This window comes from Hyaena hyaena, unplaced genomic scaffold, assembly GCF_003009895.1.
Source record: "Hyaena hyaena isolate Hyena2069 unplaced genomic scaffold, ASM300989v1 scaffold_306, whole genome shotgun sequence".
Lineage (NCBI taxonomy): Eukaryota > Metazoa > Chordata > Mammalia > Carnivora > Hyaenidae > Hyaena > Hyaena hyaena.
The window spans coordinates 397,102-415,216 of record NW_024080935.1 but is presented as its reverse complement, the minus strand read 5'-3'; the positions used below and the strand labels follow the sequence as shown (position 1 = coordinate 415,216).

The 18,115-nt window shown below is 50.7% G+C and overlaps 1 protein-coding gene across 1 annotated transcript in view; it reads right to left on the bottom strand.

Moving 5' to 3' along the window:
* SBK1 (SH3 domain binding kinase 1) overlaps window positions 1-10,945 on the bottom strand; it is a 47,733-nt gene extending 36,788 nt beyond the window's left edge. Inside the window, exon 1 of the mRNA XM_039247731.1 lies at window positions 10,900-10,945. The gene's annotated coding sequence lies outside the window, so the exon portion shown is untranslated. The remainder of the gene's footprint in view (window positions 1-10,899) is intronic.
* Window positions 10,946-18,115: the final 7,170 nt, after the last annotated feature.

The window sequence follows — 18,115 nt, the reverse complement described above, 5'->3', positions numbered from 1 at the left end:
CCAACTCTTGATTTCAGGTCTGGCCATGATCCCAGGGTTGTGGGATCGACCCCCTCTGTTGGACTCTGTGCTGAGTGTGGAATCTGCTTATTGGGATTCTCTCTCTGCTCCTCTCACTGCCCTCCTCTCTCTCTCTCTCTCTCTCTCTCTCAAGTAACATAACATAAAATAATATTATAAAGTCTATGCTTCACTTGAAGGCTCCTTCTGTGTTGTGCATTCTATGGATTTTGACGAATGCATAGTGTCAGGGACCCACCCTTGCAGAATCGTACAGAATAATCTCATTGCCCTAAAAATCCCAGGTTCCACCTATTCAGTCCCACTGCTCCCTTCCCACAGTCCCCTGGCCACCACTGATCTTTTTACTGCCTCTACACTTTTGGCTTTTCCAGAATGTCATATAGCTGTAATCGTACGTTACATGCTCTCTCCGGACTGGCTTCTTAGCAATATGCATTTAAGGTTCCTCCATGTCTTTTCATGGCCTGATAGTTAATTTCTTTTATTGATGAGTAACATTCCATTGTATTAATGTACCACAGTTTGTTTATCCATTCATCTGTTGAAGGACATTTTGGTTGCTCCCAAGTTTTTGGCAGTTATAAATACATCTGCCATAAACATTCACGTGCGAATTTTTGTGTGTACATAAGTTTTCAACTCATTTGGGTAATTACCAAGAAATGCTATTGGTGGATCATATACTAAGACTATATTTAGCCTGGTAAGAAGCTGTCAGTCTGTCTTCCAAAGTGGCTGTACCAAGTTTCATTCTCAGCAGCAATGAATAAGAGTTCCTATTGCTCCGCATCCTAACCAGCATTTGGTGTTATTGGTGTTTGGAGTTTTAGCCATTCTAATAAGTGTGTAGTGGTTTCTCACTGATGTCTTAATCTGCCATCCCTAAGGACATTTGATGATAAATATCTTTTATACGCTTATTTGCTATCTATATATCATCTTTAGTGAGGTGTGTGTTTAAATCTTTTGCTCATTTTAAAATTGGGCTGTTCGTTTTCTTACTGTTTTTTTTTAAGGTAATCTCTATGTGCTTTGGATAATAGTCCTTTATCAGATACGTTTCTTTTTTTTTTTTTAATGTTTATTTATTTTTGAGAGAGAAAAAGAGAGCGCAAGTGCAAGCAAGGGAAGGACAGAGAGAGAGGGAGAGAGAGGGAATCCCAAGCAGGCTCCATGCTGTCAGCACAGAGCCTGACATGGGGCTCGATCCCCTGAACCATGAGACCATGACCTGAGCAGAAATTAAGAGTCAGATGCTCAACCAACGGAGTCACCCAGGCGCTCCTAGATAAATAGTTCCTTATCAGATCAATTGTCTATTGCAATTTTTTTCTCCCATTCTATGATTTGTCTTTCATTCTCTTAACAGTGTCTTTCACAGAGTAGAAGTTTAAATGTTAAGTTTCTTTCTCTTTTCTTCAAAAGGTTTTTTTCTATGTTTATGTCTAATTTGATCCACATTCTCTACTACTCGTGTAAATCTCAAAAGTTGAAATAATTAGGTATTCTATCAGTTTCATCTCCTTAAGAAATCTTTTCTAGAACCCTGCATTGGGCTTTGTGCTGACAGCTCAGAGGCTGGAGCCTGCTTCAGATCCTGTGTCTCTTTCTCTCTCTGCCCCCACTCTACTTGTGCTCTGTCTCTGTCTCTCTCTCTCAGTAAATAAATTAAAAATTTTTTTCAAAGGAGGCTCCATGCCCAACATAGGGCTTGAACTTACAACCCTGAGATCAAGAGTTGTGTGCTCTGCCAACTGAGCCATCCAAGTGTCCCCCTTCTGAGTTATTTCAATGTGAAATGCTGTCTGCCAGGCCTGCTGCCCAGGCATTTCCCTTCACCATTATCTGGGAGATTCCCTTTACCTTCAAGATTTCGGGGCCCTTGTAAATCTGAAACAATCTTTTTCCTACTCTCACTTTATGGACAGTTTAGCTAGGTATAGAATTTCAGGCTGACAATCATTTTCTTTCATACTTTTGAAAACAGCTCCACTGTCTTCCGGTTTTTAGAATGGCTGTTGAGAAGTCTGATGATGCTATTTTGATTCTGGATCCTTTGTAGACTCTTATAGAATGTTCTTCTTGTCCCTGTATTTTAAAATTTACTGGTGACTAGCCTTGGTGTGGGTCTGTTTTTATCCTGTGACTAGACAGAGTGGATACTTTCCATCTGGAAACTCAGTTCTCTCCATTCTGAGAAATATTTAAAATACTTTGTTTATTATTTCCTGTCTTCTCTTTCTGGGACTCTCTTGGTCAGGTGTGAGATTCTTGCACTGGTCCTCTTATTTTCATACTCCTTCTTTCCTATTTTCCACACAGTGGCAGCCCCAGAGGTGCCCTGCTGGGTTCTCCCTTTGAGAAGAACTTGTCACTCAGCTGTGGGAAGTATAGATGGCTGACAGCCTCCAATCACAGGACCCTTGAGATCTGCCACAGACTCTGGGCTGAGACCAAGTTCTTCTTGGGCAGCTAACTTAGCCAGCGACTGAGCTCAGCAGACACCAGGGTCTGGCCATTTCTGCCATCCAAGGGGCTCTATTTATTTGGGTCTGCGTCCAGGTCAGGCACTCTCTGCTTAGATCTGTTTCTATCCAGCATTCATTTCACAGGTGTCAGATCTACATCACAGTCTGAAGACTCGCCCTACCCCATCCTGCTTCCTCTTCCTTTATTTTCATGGGCATTAGCCACCAGACACTTCTTGCGTTCCTAACTCTGTCACAGTATCTGTTGGCTGGAGGATCCAAACCTACACATATATCTTTACCTTTATGCTCTACTTTCTGAAAAATTTCTTTAACTTTATCTTCTCATCCAGTGGTCAGCAAATTTTTAAAATTCAGGGCCCAGTGGGAAATATTCAAGGCTTGTGGGGCATATGGTCTCTGTCGTGACTACTCAACTCTGCCATGTGAAAGCAGCCATAAATGAGTGTGGCTGTGTTCCACTAAAACTTTGTTTATTTATTTATTTATTTAAAAAATTTTTTTAAATGATTTTATTTAGAGAGAGAGAAGCAGCGTGAGCAGGGGAGGGTCAGAGAGAGAGGGAGACACAGAATCTGAAACAGGCTCCAGGCTCTGAGCTGTCAGCACAGAGCCCGATGTGGGGCTCGAACCCATGAACTGTGTGATTATGACCTAAGTGAAAGTCGGACGCTCAACCGACTGAGCCACCCAGGCGCCCCTATTTATTTATTTATTTAGAGACTGTGTGTGCATGTGCACACACAGGTGGAGGAAGGGCAGACGGAGAGAGACAGAATCTTAAGCAGGCTCTACACCCAGCACTGAGCCCTACTTGGAGTCTGACACTGGGCTTGATCTCACAACCTTGGGATTGTGACCTGAGCTGAAATCCAGAGTCAGAAAACTCGACCTACTGGGGCCACCCAGGCAGACCACCAATAAAGCTCTATTTAAAAAACAGGTGACAGGCTGCATTTGGCCTGCAGGCCATAGTTTGTTGACCCCTGTTGTAACTCTTTCAAATACATTTTTCATTTCTGTATGATATTCTTAATTTCTAGGAACTTTTGTTTTGTTTTGTTTTCTTCATTCTCAGAGTGCTTTCTTCCTTTCAAGACAGCATCTAGTTTTTGTTTCATAGTCGCAATGTATTTTCCTAAATTTCCAAATAGAATCATAATTGTTTTGTTTTTAGGCTTTCTTTCCCTTGTGTATTCCGTTTCCTCCAAGTTTTGCTTTTCTGCTTGTTTTTGTTCTTCTTCTTATATTACACGTTTTTCTCCAATGTCAGCGGTCCTTGGTTACCTGCTCACACTTAAAAAAATTAAAGAGCCAGTAGAATAGAGGCTGCTTCTGTGTGTGTGTTAGGGCAGGTATGCATCCGGGCATGATGAAGCTTGTAAATGTGTTACCTTACATGGTAATGTTCTAGATCTTAGTTGAGGTGTGGGTTATACAGGTGTATACATTTGTCATAACTCACTGAGGGGCGCCTGGGGGCTCAGATGGTTAAGCGTTCAACTTCAGCTCAGGTCACGATTTTGCCGGTCATGGGTTCTAGCCCTGCATCAGGCTCTGTGCTGACAGCTCAGAGCCTGGAGCCTGCTTCAGATTCTGTGTCTCCCTGTCCCTCTGCCCCTCCCCTGCTTGCGTTCTCTCTCTCTCAAAAATAAAATAAACATTAAAAAAAAAACCTCACTGGGACACCTGGGTGGCTGAGCGGTTGAATGTCCAACTTGATCTCCCGGTTGGTGAGTTTGAGCCTGAGTCAGTTTCTGTGCTGTTAGTCTGCTTCAGATTCTGTGTCTCCCTCTCTCTCTGTCCCTCCCTCACTCACACTCTGCCTCTCTTTCTCTCTCAAAGATAGATAACATAAAAAACAAAACAAAACAAAACTCACTGACCACTTAGGACCTATACATTCTACCCTAATTATGCCTTTATTACAGAATATAAAAGCATAATTTATAAAAGCAATCTGATAAGTATCCCTGTACTGGGGTGGAAGCTGCTGACTCAGGTGTTTAATCAAGAGAATTCTGGCTGGGCTGTTTCACTGGGAAATCCCTATGCCAACCTACCAAGGTATTCTTTTCTTGGCCCTTTAGACTCTAAGATAAAGGACAGAACTAATACAAAGAGAAAGCAAGTAAGTTGGAGAACACAAAGACGATGTAGGGGGAAGAAACTGAGAACGAACAGGAAACCAAATAACAACACTAACAAAATACTCATCATTCTGTATCCAGAGACTGAGGGAATGAACTTGGGAGTGTCCTACCTGGAAAGGGGAGTCCTGACCTCGCTGTCCTGGGAGTCCAGAGCGGGAAGCAGCCAGCAGGTGATGGTGGGTAGGGGGCATGGCTTCCTACAGTCAGGACGTGGACTTCAAACGATCCTTCTAGTTGGGTGCAGAACTGCCCCCTCCTCATGCTGTGGCCTGCCGTTCAGAGACCCTGTACTTTATCCTCTCTGGACAATAAACCTCCAGCTTTCGTCAGGGCGGGGGAGGGGTGACCGCCCAGCTGTGCTGCGTGGGAGACAGAAATCTGAGGATTAAGGCCCTCGGTACAGCAGTCTTCCTGTCCTAGCTCTACTCCCGTTTCCAGAAGGTACTTAGTTCACTAACGCTGGAGACTTTGGAGGTTGTGTGGGAGTGACCGTGGAGCCCCTTGCTTTTCTCACTCCTGGATTGGGGGTCGGTTCAGGTGTACGGTCCTCAGGGTGCTAAATCACTTATCACAGGTTCATCTGCCTTCCAGATTCAGAACTCTGTTGCTGTGTCTCCTTTCCAATGTATCCATTTTTGTTGACTGGTATTGTAGGGGGCAGAATAATGCCCCCCCCCAATGTCCACGTCTTAATCCCCAGAACCTGGGAGTATACTACCTTACCTGGCCAAAAGGGACATTACAGATGTGATTAAAGCTAAGGACCTTGACATGGTGAGCGCAAGCTAATCACCTGAAGCATGAAAAGCAGAAGACCTTTCTTTCCCGGCTGTGATTGAGAAAGAGATGCAGGAAGAGAAAGCAAGACCATGAGAGATGCTACCTGCTCGTGGGAGGGTGGGGGCCACAACCCAGGGAGTGCATAAGGGTGGACTGGGTACCTCGGAAAAGACTAGGAGACGGAGTCTCTCCTCAAACTTCCAGAAAGTTCTTCCAGAAAGAGCTTCCTAGGACAGCCTTGTCAACACCTTGATTTTAGCTCAGTGAGACCTGTGTTGGACTCCTGACATACAAAATGAGAGGGTAGTGGGGCGTCTGGGTGGCTTAGTCGGTTAAGCGTCCGACTTTCGCTTAGGTCATGATCTCGCGGTTCGTGGGTTCGAGCCCCGCGTCGGGCTCTGTGCTGACTGCCAGCTCAGAGCCTGGAGCCTGTTTCAGTCTATGACTCCCTCTCTCTCTGACCCTCCCCTGCTCACGCTGTTTCTCTCTCTCTCTGTCCTAGAAATAAATAAAAAAATATTAAAAAAAATGAGAGGGTAGATGTGTTTGGTCTTAAGCCGTCAATTTTGTGGTGATTTGTTATGGCAGCAAACACAAGACTCATAGGCGCCCGGCTAGCTCAGTCGGAAGCGATCAACTTCACCCTACGTCATGATCTGGAGCCTGGAGCCTGCTTCAAGTTCTGTGTCTCCTTCTCTCTCTGCCCCTCCCCCACTCGCAGTCTGCCTCTCTCTCTCTCTCTCAAAAATAAATGAACATTAAAAAAATAATTAAAAAAATAAAAGAATCCACTCACTACCTCTCAATGGGGTTTCAGAGAAGTTCAATGCGTGTGTTCAATCTGCCTTTTGTCTCCGCCCCTTTAGGAAATGTTCAGGGCAAAGTCACTTTCAACCTCGGGGTGCTAAATCCATTCTCATTTTCCTTGACTGTTTGGCATTTTTGAGGCCATTCATCCACTCTCACTTCTTCTGCTCTTCTCTTGGCCACCGGGACCGCCCCACATGGCTGCCAGTGCCACCTTTCTGCCGATGACTCTGGTAGTCTGTCACCGGCGCGAGTCTCCCCCTTTGAGCCCCAGACTTTCAGTATCCAGCCCTCACCTGATGGCGTCCCTTGGATGACTCACGTGCTTCTCAAGTTGAAAACACCCATGACGGAATTCTCACCACACCTTCCCTCCCCCGAGCCCTCCCATCACCCATGTGTTTCTGCAACTCAGACCTCAGGTTCATTCTCCATCCCCTTATCCCTTTAGTCCATCAGCAAATTTGGTCTCCTACATATACCTAGAAGGCATCTTCTTCCCCATCTCCAAGTCCCGCCTCGGCTCTGGCCACCACCACGGCCCCTCCGTCGTCACCATGACCTCCACATTGGTACCCTGTGTCCACTCTGGCCCAGCTGCCATCGATTCTCCCCTGAGCTTCTTGAGAGATCGTTTAAAATGTCAATCGGATGATACGTCTTCCTCCACTTAAAAGCCTCTAGAGGTGTCCCAGTCCCAGCCAGAATAAAATCCATTCTCTTATCACCGCCCATGCCTATGTAATCTAGACTGTTCCTCACCTCATGTCACTCTCCCCACCATTTGCTCTGTTGGAGTCATGCTGACCTGATATTCCCCCACACTCCCCTCCCTCTGGTCTGCCCCTGGGCCTTTGCATGCCTGCTCTTCGTGCCTGGGCTGCTCCTACCCCCACTCTGCCCAGCTACCTCTCATTCTTTTTTTTTTTTTTATATTTTTATTTATTTCTAGGAGAGAGAGAGAGAGAGACAGTGTGAGCAGGGGAGGGTCAGAGAGAGAGGGAGATACAGACTCTGAAATAGGCTCCAGGCTCTGAGCTGGCAGTCAGNTCAGACTTGAAGGAAGCCAGTGCTGACATGTTGGTCCCTTATCTGGAAGCAAGGAATCATCAAGTGCTCTTTCTTTCTTTCTTTTTTTTTAAAATTTTTTATTTATTTCTAGGAGACAGAGAGAGAGACAGCGTGAGCAGGGGAGGGTCAGAGAGAGAGGGAGATACAGACTCTGAAATAGGCTCCAGGCTCTGAGCTGGCAGTCAGCACAGAGCCCGATGCGGGGCTCGAACCCACGAACCGCGAGATCATGACCTAAGCGAAAGCCGGACGCTTAACCGACTAAGCCACCCAGGCGCCCCCTAACTCTCATTCTTTAGCTCTCAGATGAAACATCCCTCCCTCCTCTGTTCACCTCATGCAAAGGGGGTGTCTTCCCTGCCATCCCTCTGGTTATTTCCTCAACAGTGGGTTTTGATCATAGTTACGTGTCTGCTTAGTTATGTTTTGTTTGGCTCCCCCATTGGGTATAAGCCGCACAGGCACACTGACGGGGTCTTCAGCTTCCAGTCTCCAGTGACATTTGTGGAATGAATGAATGAACGATCGGATGAACAGATATGCCGGGGACCTGGTCTATGCCAAGTGCTTTCACATATTTCATAGTATGTCATTTTCACAGCCCTCTGAGGTCTTCACAGCTGGACTACATTTCCCAGGTTCGTTCGTTCTTTCTTTCTTTCTTTCTTTCTTTCTTTCTTTCTTTCTTTCTTTCTTTCTCTCTCTCTCTCTCTCTCTCTCTCTCTCTCTCTCTCTCTCTTTCTTTCTTTTTGCAATTAGCTGTTATGGCCAGTAAGTGTGGGCAGAGGTAAAGTAGGCCACTTCCGGCTTTGGCTCACGAACTCTCACATGCGATTCCTGTTCTCTTTCTTCTGTGTCTGCCAGTGGTTGCAGGGGGGCCGGCGGTGGATTCTGAAGCCCTGGGTGACAGCTGGGTCGCAAGATATGAGAAGCCTGGGTCCCCGAAAGACTGAGGGGAGCACAGTCTCCACAACACCCCGGCCCCTCTAGAGCTTTGCAGAGGCAGGAGCTAGGCTCTGCTGGGTAGAGCGATTCCCGGGCTTATTTGTTACAACAGCTAGCCTCACCTTAATTGATACATCAAAGCATCATACGGAGGGGGCTGGTGAGCAACACCGAGGTTTGCTGATGAGGCTTCACATAAACCCGGGGTGGGGGTGGGGGTAGGGGAGGGGCACGGCTTGCACCCCCGTATCACAGCACATGGCGCTACATGAAGCGGTCCCAGGGTGTGACATTCTTGTCCTCACCGGGCTGTGAGCTCCTGCAGCGAAGCGCCTGTGTCCTGTGCGTCTCCATGGCCTCGGCACCCAGGAGACCGTGGGGACAGTGTGGTGAATTTATCAATGAGCGAACGAGTCGCCTGCACCCCTCATTGCCTCTCTGTCCCCGAGGGCCCGAGAAAATCCAACTTTAATGTTACGGAGGCCCAAAGAGGGTGACAGAGAGGCAGGAGGAACAGAATCAGCAGGACCCGGGGCTGCTAAGTTGGGCTGTGGCTACTGGGAGTGAATCCTGGTGCCTTCCCGGGGCTGGAGAGGGGGTAGGGGGGCACCTTCTCTAAGCCCCTAAGGACTCTGCCAAACCTCACTGCCCACTGCCCCTCCTACAGTAGGAAAGAAATATTCCAGAGGCTTCCCTCCCAGCCGTCTCAGCCCACAGCCTGGGTGTCCACATCACTCAGTATTTTTAGCTTCACCACCTGGCACCTGTGGTCACTGTCTGCCCAGCCTGGCGGGGTCCCCTCTCCGGGCCTTAAAGGGCCAGCAGCCACCAGCTGGAAAGGAGACCGGCTTCTGCAAACACAGGCCACCATATCCCCAGGGCGGGGCCCGGGAGTGTGTATTTTCTAACCATCCACTCAGATGACTCTGGTACCCTGTGCCTTCCTATCATCATTCATTCAACAAGCATTTGGAGCCCCCACCGTGAAAAGAACGCTTCTCTCTGGAGGCCATTGCTGTGGGGCTCAACTGTGGTCGCATCAAGTCTCCTGCCTGGGCCCTCCCCATTGCTCACTCCACCACCTGCAGATTAAGTCCTCGGCTCTGCAGTCAAGGCCCCTTGTGATCTGGCCCCCCTGGACCCGGCCAGCCTCCTCTCCCCCATCCCCCAGACAACTTCCTTCTCTTATGACTGAGCTTCTGCTGTTCCCACTGCCTGTGATGCCCTTCCCTCAACGTCACTCAGCACCTGGGGGTGTACCCGTATAGAAGACAGGCCTGGCAGGGTCTTCCTGGGGCCCCTGCAGGCAGAATGGTCCGTCTTCCCTTCTGACGCCCAGAGCACAGTGCACCCACCCTAATCAGGGCTCCCATAACTCTGCCAAGCTGATCCGGTTGCTCGTCTGTCTCTCCTTAGCAGGCTGTGACCCTGTAAAGGCTGAGGCTGCATGATGGACTGACAGCCATGGCGGGGAGTATCTCCCCATTCCACAGATGAGGAGACAGAGGCCCACAGACGGAAAATTACAGACTTGGGAGGGGGTCCGACAGAGAAATTCAGGGAGGAGCCTGGATCAGGCTGCAGGAGCCCACACCCTCACACTCCTGAAAGGGGCTCGGAAGGGGCACCCGGGTCGGCCCTCAGCCTGCCCTTCTCCCCACCCAGGGTAGTGCTGACTCAGGCAGCGATGGAGGCGTGGGCGGGCTGGGCTGGAGCAGAGGTGACCCCTGTGTCCCCTGCAGACTTTCCATCCATTCCCGGAGTCTGTGGTCACAGCTTGGGTAATGCACTTGGCTGGAGCCCGGGTTTCCCTGCAGATGGGGGCGGGGAGTGCTGGCAAAAGGGCCAATGGCCCCTGGGGCATGAACCTTCCCGGGGGTATCATGCACAACCCCTCTCCTACATAGGTCCGTCGAACTCACACCCACTCCCACAAGCCTGTACAATCACACACCCAAATGCCCAATCACACAGCCACACAAACCTTCATTCTCACCCCCTCAGCACTCTCTCCCTTTTCTACACACACACTCACAGACACACACACACACACACACACACACACACACACTCAAGCATCTACATACACAGACATTTTCACTTAGCAATTCAACCAAGACTGAACATTGTTAGGTGTCAGTGCAGCGCAGGGTGGAAAGGTGGCTTTCAGCTCAGGGTGGGGCAGGGGCTTCCTGGAGGGCTTCTTGGAGGAGGAGGCATTGCTGCTGGGCCTGGACTGAGGGGAGCCGGGGTGGGGGGGGGAAGGGGAGTCTGGGCAGTTGCCCTGGGGGAGACTCTAGGGGAGCAGAGCACAATGAGGTGGGTGCGGTCAGCCCAATCACACAGGCCACCAACGCTGACTTCATCCTGTGGGAGTGGGGAGCCACGGAGGGCTCTGAGCAGTGGTTGTGCCCACAGAGGGAGAGGACAGGAAAGTCACTGTGGGGCCAGAGCGGGAGAGCAGGGGGGAAGGCGTGGTGAGGAGCAGGTGGAAGACCTGACGGTCTGACTCAGGGAGCCGGCAGAGAGTGGTAAGCAGTGGACAGACAGACAGAGTTCAGAGCAGGTCTGCGGGGCCAAGCCGACGCCCTACCCCCCTCCCCCCCCCCCCCCCAAACACACACACTGACCTCTGCAGTGGGACCCCTTCCAGTAGCTCCTCCTCCTCCTCCTTGTGGAAGCACACAAAGCAAAAGGCTGGCACATCTTCCGTGCCACAGCCCAGCGGCCAGGCGGGAGGCAGCTCCAGGACGGGGCAGGGGTGGCTGCTGGTGGCCTCGGCCGCATCGTCCCCAGCCTGGGCAGGGGTGCCCGAGCCAGAGTGCTCCAGGGTCAGCAGCCTGTTGGCCTCCGGGCCCCGCGCCTGCCCACCTGCCACCTGTGCCTTTTCACTCAGGTTCCCCGTCGCCTCGGTGGGTGGGTGAGCCCGGGGCTCCTCCGATGTCTACGCCTGTCCTGACCCGCAGGGCTGGGCCTTGCCAAGTGGCTTCTGGCCGGCCGCCTGCACTCAGAGGTCGCTTGCTGGGAGACAAAGGTCCAGCAGGGCCCCTCGCTGCCCCTTGGGGAGCCCTCGGCCCCCTGGCTGCCCACTCTGCTGCCGCCTGTCAGAGCTGGGACCGGGCGCGCAGGCTCGCGGGTGGTGCCCTGTGCATCTGTTCATCTGTCTGTCCAGACGTCTGCTCTTCCCTGTCCAGACGGCCCGGCAGCAGAGGTGGTTTCCCGAAGAAAGTTTGTTCTTCCCTCCTGGGGTGGGCGGCGTGGGTGGCCTCCAGGACCGAGGATCGGGACCTGCAGCTCCGAGGTGGGCGAGGACCAGGTGAGGCCAGCGCGGCGCCCACGCCGTCCCCGAGAAAAGTTCTGGCCCTCGGAGTCGCGGCTCTGGCCCCGGCTCGGACCGGAGCTCGCTCCCTGCGCTGCCTGCTCCCTGCTCCCTCCGACTCCACTGGCGGCTCGGGCAGACCGCTTGGCTGTGGGTATTAATAGCTCCACATTCACGCTGAGAAGCCTGGAGGTTAACTCCTTCCCCGCCAGAGCTGGGGAGGCCGCCGGGGCAGGCGCGCGGAGGGGCCGGGCGGCGCCTCCGTTCCGCCCCCCGCCGGGGCCTGGGGTGCCTCGGCAGGACCCTCAGGACCCTCCCATGCCGCTTCCTGCCCGTGAGGGGCTGTGCAGCGCTGGCCGTGGGGATCTTGGTCAGCGAGCCTGGGCCATCTGCACCTTCTGGACGCACCGCCAGGGAGCCCAGTGGGACTGGGGACTCAGGACAGCACCCCTGGGATGGACAGGGCGCTGAGCACCAGGGATTATCCCCAGGACTCCTCCGCTCACCCATCCACCCCTCAAGCCACTGGGTCCTCCCGCCCCATTCCCTGACCAGCAACCGTCTCTGACTTTGGGTCTGGTTCTCTGAGTGGCTTGGGGGGGGAGGGGGAACCCCCCCAGTTGAACTGCATGCAGCTCCCACGGAACCCAGAGACGGATTACATGCAGCCCTATGTTGTATAGAGGAGTGTGGAAATAGGGTAGGAGGAGGGGGATGGGGGTAGAATTTGCTTGCTTGAAAAATGTTTTAAGGGCGCCTGGGTGGCTCCCTCGGCTGTTTCCGACTCAGGCTAGGTCATGATCTCACAGGTGGTGAGTTTGAGCCCTGAGTTGGGCTCTGTGGGGACAGCTCAGAACCTGGAGCCTGCTTCAGTTTCTGTGTCGCCCTCTCCCTTCCCCTCCCCCGCTCGTGCTCTGTCTCTATATTTCCCCCAAATAAATAAACATTAAAAGAAAAGAAAAGAAAAAGCGTTTTAAGCATCTACGTGCCAGGCACTGTGCCGGGTGCCGGGCACCCAGCAATGAAGAAGGCAGACACTCTTCCTGCCTCGGTAAGGGCTTGCATCTCCCCACAGGAGGCCAGTGGGCCACAGCTCATCTACACAGTGCGGGTGTATGGATTAGAACAAGGAGGTGCAGCCCTCTAGCACCAGCACGTAGTGTTAGTCACAGGCTGGGTTTCAGGCCCACTCACCTTCTCTGCAACTTACAACACACGCAACCATTCACAGTGGCCCCGGAAACACCAATAAACAAAGGAAAAATAAATCCCGAGTGTGAGCAGTGCTATGAAACAATAAAACAGGGAGATGTGGGGGAGGCTGAAGCTGGGGAAGTGGTTTGGTAGGGTGTTCAGGGAAGACCTCCGTGGGGAGGTGACGTTGGAGCTTGGAGCTGTGACCAGCAGAAGGAGGCAGACCTGGAGGGAGACCACCCAGGAAGCGGGATCAGCAGGTGCAAGGGCCCAGAGGCAGGAACTGGCTGGACCCTCTGAGGAAGAGAGGGAGGGGTGGAGGAGAGGGTCTTTGGGCTGGGTCTTAAGGAGTGAGCAGAGTTCCTCCAGGGAGCAGAGTATAGGTAAGTGTGGCTGGTGGGCCGTGCAGGGCAGGCAGACGGAGGTGCCGGTCGGAGATGTAGCAGGAATTCATTGCAGAGCTGCCTCTCCCAGGGCTCTGAGGGTGGAGGATGGGTGGGAGGAGGATGGAGAAGCAGGAACATGGGTCAGCTGAGGGGCTGAGGAGGTGGATGGGGGCGAAGAAGCTTGGAAGGAAGCATCTATATTTGTTGAACTGAATTCCACTGGCTGGAAGGACAGATCTGTACTTTCTTGGCTGAGACAACGTGGGGGCTGGGGACACGGCCCCCACGCATAGTTGTTTAGGCTGCGTGCACTGCACAGGGCATCCTGGCAAATGGTGAGTGGGTGCTGACATCCAGCCCTACCCCTGCTCGGCCCAGCTTTGCATCTTTAGCCTGTGACAGCACTGGGTGTGTGTGTGGGGGGTCACCTTTTGCGAATTGGTCAGCCTGAAGAGTGGCTTCTTTTTTTAGGTTTTTAAAATGTATTTATTCTTGAGAGAGAGGGAGAGCGAGTGCATAAGCAGGGGAGGGGCAGAGAGAGAGAGAGAGAGAGAGAGAGAGAGAGAGAGAATCCCAAGCAGACTCTGCACAGTCAGTACAGAGCCTGACATGGGGCTTGAACCGGCGAACTGAGATCATGACCTGAGCCGAAATCAATAGCTGGAGAAGCTTATTTAACTCCCTTAGCCACCTAGGCACCATTGAAGAGTGCCTACTTAACATCCGTCCACCTAGAGGGGTGTTTTTTTTGGAACTGGTCTATCTGGAGAGGGTGATTTATTTCTAATTTGCACAAAGGTGCCCCTGAGGCTGGGCTGGGGGGATGGCCTCGGGGCCCCAGGTTCAGTCTTGTTGTATATTTTGGGTCAGTTACTGTCCTTGTCTGGGACCGTAGACCTACAGACTTAGCGAGAAGTCAGCCAACCCTGACACTCCACAGAGAAGGGAATGAGCCTAGAAACAGGCAGACTCCTCTGGGGTCACCCAGTGACACACGGCAGAGCTGGGCCCCTTGACTCTCATCTCAGTGCTCAGTGTTTGCCTGAGTTGTTTGCCAGGGAGACCTGGTCTTTCCTTGAAGGGAGGACAGGAAATGAGTCGGGGCAGGAGAAAGAGTAGAGATTCAGTGAGAAGCACGGGGAGGGGAGGACAGGCTGGGCCAGTCTATGGGTCCCTGCGGTGGGAGTCGGAAGGGGTCAGGGTGTCCCAAGCCTCTGGGTGCCCCTTCCCCCCTCCCCTGGGCCCCATGGGTTGTCATTTGCGGATGTTAATTATTCACGATGCTGGTGCTTTGCCTGGTTTTAATGCACTCGAATGGCGTTCTCTAGCTAATGGGGAAAATCAATAGGTTTTAATTCTCAGTGGCTGTGAAGCTGTCTGTCTCCTGTTTGGGTGACTGGGCCTGGCTCTTGGGCTGGGGGTGGGGTTGGGGTTGGAGGGTCAGACCAAGTTTGTAGGAGCCTGAGACCCCACCTTTCCCTCCCTTCCCTCTTCTGATTCGGCCCCGGGGAGGAAAGATTAGGGACACCAGGCAGCTCCAAAGCCTACCCCAAGCATCTTAGAGGGTCTGAGCCCTTAAATCTCAACAATTCGCTCCCCACTGCAAAAGGGATGGTCCATATGCCAGGCCTGTGGACCAGAAGGATGCCTACAGAAGCAGCACGGCGAGCTTGTGGGTGCTGGAGTCAGGCCTGGAGCTTGGCCCCTGCGTTTGTAGTCTGGGGGCGCCTTCCCCTGCCCAGGACTCAGGATCAGCCCCTATCATCCTCCGGGGCTCAGGCCAGGCTCACAGACCTGCCTCAGGCATGGGGAAAAGCTGGTCCAGGCCTTGCATTCTTGAAGAGACTTCTTCTTTTTTCTTCCCTGAAGAGACTTCTGATATCATTTCTACGTGCAGTTACATATTCCAGCATGACCATCTCCCTGACAGGACTGAGGACCAGGAACATTCACGGGACATTAAGAGCATGGCTTGGTGTCCCTCTCAGGCCACATCCTCCCCACAGCATCCCGCGGGGTGCCCTGAATCAATATCCTTTATGAATCCTGTAATTATCTTGTGAACGGAACAACAGTATCGCACCGTATTTGTGTGTGTGTTAACAGCATTAATTAGGCAAGGGGAAATATTTAAGATACCCCTCAGTCTTCATAAGGTTGCTTTTGGCATTTCTTCATGTTTCCAGAACACAATGGGCCTCCATAAAAAGGAACCCAGTCCTTTCCCTGGGGACCTAGGACCCAGGCCTGGCTAATTGGAAACGCTCGAATCACCGGCAGGGACTGTCTGCTGGCTTCTCCTAGCTTAGCGCCATGGCCTTCTGCAGCCCAGGGGCCAGGATGTAGAGGATGGTGACTGCCGGGCCTCACCCATCCAGGCCCCAGCCAAGCCCCAGAGGACGTTGCCCGACATCCCCTTATTTTCTATTTAAGACTCAGGTGTGCAGAAGACACAGTTCATCCATCTCTTCGGTGCGTGAAACATTGTCGTCCTTGGTCCATGCAGAGCCCCTCCTGGCTTTTATTGGTCTCTCTAGTCCCTTTTACCCCCTTGGATGGTGGGCAGGCAAATGTTGCTGAGGTTTCCTCCAAATACTCACCTTTGTGGGCTCTTGGGAGAATTATGAGTCAGAGCATATAAAGTAACTTGCGACTTAAGTAACTGGTCGCTTAAGTCCTGTCTCCTGGGCTGGCTCTCTCTCTCCCATGCTCTCTGAAGCTTGGACAAAACACCTTCCCCTTTGCCATATTGAGCATGGCTGGTGTTTTTCAAAACCCTTCATTCAAGATCTGAATGATCACTCGGATGAACCTCATACTCTGGTGAAGAAGCAAATATGGGCCCAACTAGCTCTGATTTTGATTTCAAATTCAGTAGTCACTGGGTGCGTACTCTGGGCCAGGCTGTGCACTGGGTGGTGCTTGTGGGGGCCCAGAGAGGAAAGGGTCCCACCCAAGGGGGATTTTCTGCCCAGTGGGGGTGGGTAGGAGATGATCCTTTTCTGTCTCTCTCTTAGTTAGGGTACATAAACCACTGTAACAAAGGGGGCCCACATTACAGTGGCTCAAAAAAGCCTTCTGATAAATCAGTTAGGAGCAAATGCCAAAGTTTTACTTCAAGGGGCTTATAACCAACTTGGTTCAAAGAGTCCTTTCCCTGCTATAGGGAAGAGAATGGTTAGATACTCATTGTTTGACACAAGAAAATAGAATGTCTGATTCTGGATCATTAGCACCACTGGCTGACAGCTGAGTGGATGGGAAGCTTGCTTCCCAGAAGAGGTCTTACTTGAATTAAAGTTTATGTGAATGTTGTTTAAGCATTCTGTTGAAAATGCCAGTGTCTTCCCAAAAGGAGCATGTGAATTACATTACATGGGAAACGTTTTGTGTCAGTCCAGGTCGGGTCCAAGTTTATCACGAGGTGGAAATTTATTTCTCTTCAGGTAACAGTTAGAGGTAGGTGGTCCTCTTGGCTGAAGCTGGCTTATGAGCACCGTATTCACATTTTAGTCCTCGAGAGGGAGGAAAGGTGGAATGATGCAGAAGTGGCATTCCTCATTTTTACTCATATTCTCAGCAGGTATTTAGTCCACCAGCTTGAAAGGAGATGGGAAGTTCAGTCTCTATCAGCACAGCAATGTGTATAGTTAAAAACTAGGGCAGGGGTGCAGTATTACTAAAAGTAATAAGGGATATTAGGATACAATTAGTAGTCATGAAGCTCTAATTTGTAGCCGAGGAACTGAACACTCCTCTCTGCTTCCTGCTACAAACTGTTTACCCTTCTGGGGTGCCTGGGTGGCCTAGTCGGTTAAGCGTCCGACTTTCACTTGGTCATGATCTCGCGGTTCGTGGATTTGGGCCCCGCGTCGGGCTCTGTGCTGACTGCCAGCTCAGAGCCTGGAGCCTGCTTCAGTCTGTGACTCCCTCTCTCTCTGACCCTCCCCTGCTCACGCTGTCTCTCTCTCTCTCTCTCCTAGAAATAAATAAAACATTAAAAAAAAACTGTTTACCCTTCCATTTCTTGGTCTTTTTAATTGAGGAAATACATGGATAATCAATCTGTATTGGACCAAGAGGACAGAAGATCTAAGATTTAAACTATATGATGCATTTGAATCTATTAAGAAGAGATTTTTTAGTTTTGTCAGGAAAGTTTGAGAATCCATTAATGAAGGTGAAATGAAAAAATAAAGCAATTATTAACTCCAGGGAAAACAAAAAGTTGACAAAAGTGAAATGTAATCATAGTATACTATGTGGCTGAGGTGTGAATATTATCTACCAAGGCATAATAATATGAATACTAAAAAATTATTTTAACCAAAACATTATATAACTATATTGGGAGGATGAGGACAGGATGCATGTGTGTGGGAGAGACTGGGGCTAGGGTGTAGGAGAACTAAATTTTCATTTTCTATATTAGGAAGATCAAAAACAAAAAAAAATAGGTGTGTTAGCGTGCTATTTAGAATCTTGCCATTTAAGAGTGATCCATGGATCAGCAGCACCAGCATCACCTGGGAACTTGTTAGAAATGCAAAATCTTGGAACCCACCCCAGACTTGCTGAATCAGAACCTGTATTTTAACAAGATCCCAGGTGATTCACATGCTCCTTGAAGTTGGAGAAACCCTGACTTAGAAAGAGAATAGCAAACAGAAGAGCCAAAGAGTTGAATTTGTTGCCTTTAGGAAAAGACCAACAGTACAAAGGAAAGGGGTAAGGGACTGCTAATTTTTTATATAAGCCCTGCAGCTTTTTTTAAGTTTTAAACAATGTGGAAGATCTACGATGCTGAAAAAAAGTAAATCATGCTCATAATTTTAAATCCCAACAATACAGGGGCGCCTGGATGGCTCAGTTGGTTAAGTGTGTAGCTCTTAGTCATGATCTCGTGGTTTGTGAGATCGAGCTCTGCCAGTGCAGAGCCTGCTTGTG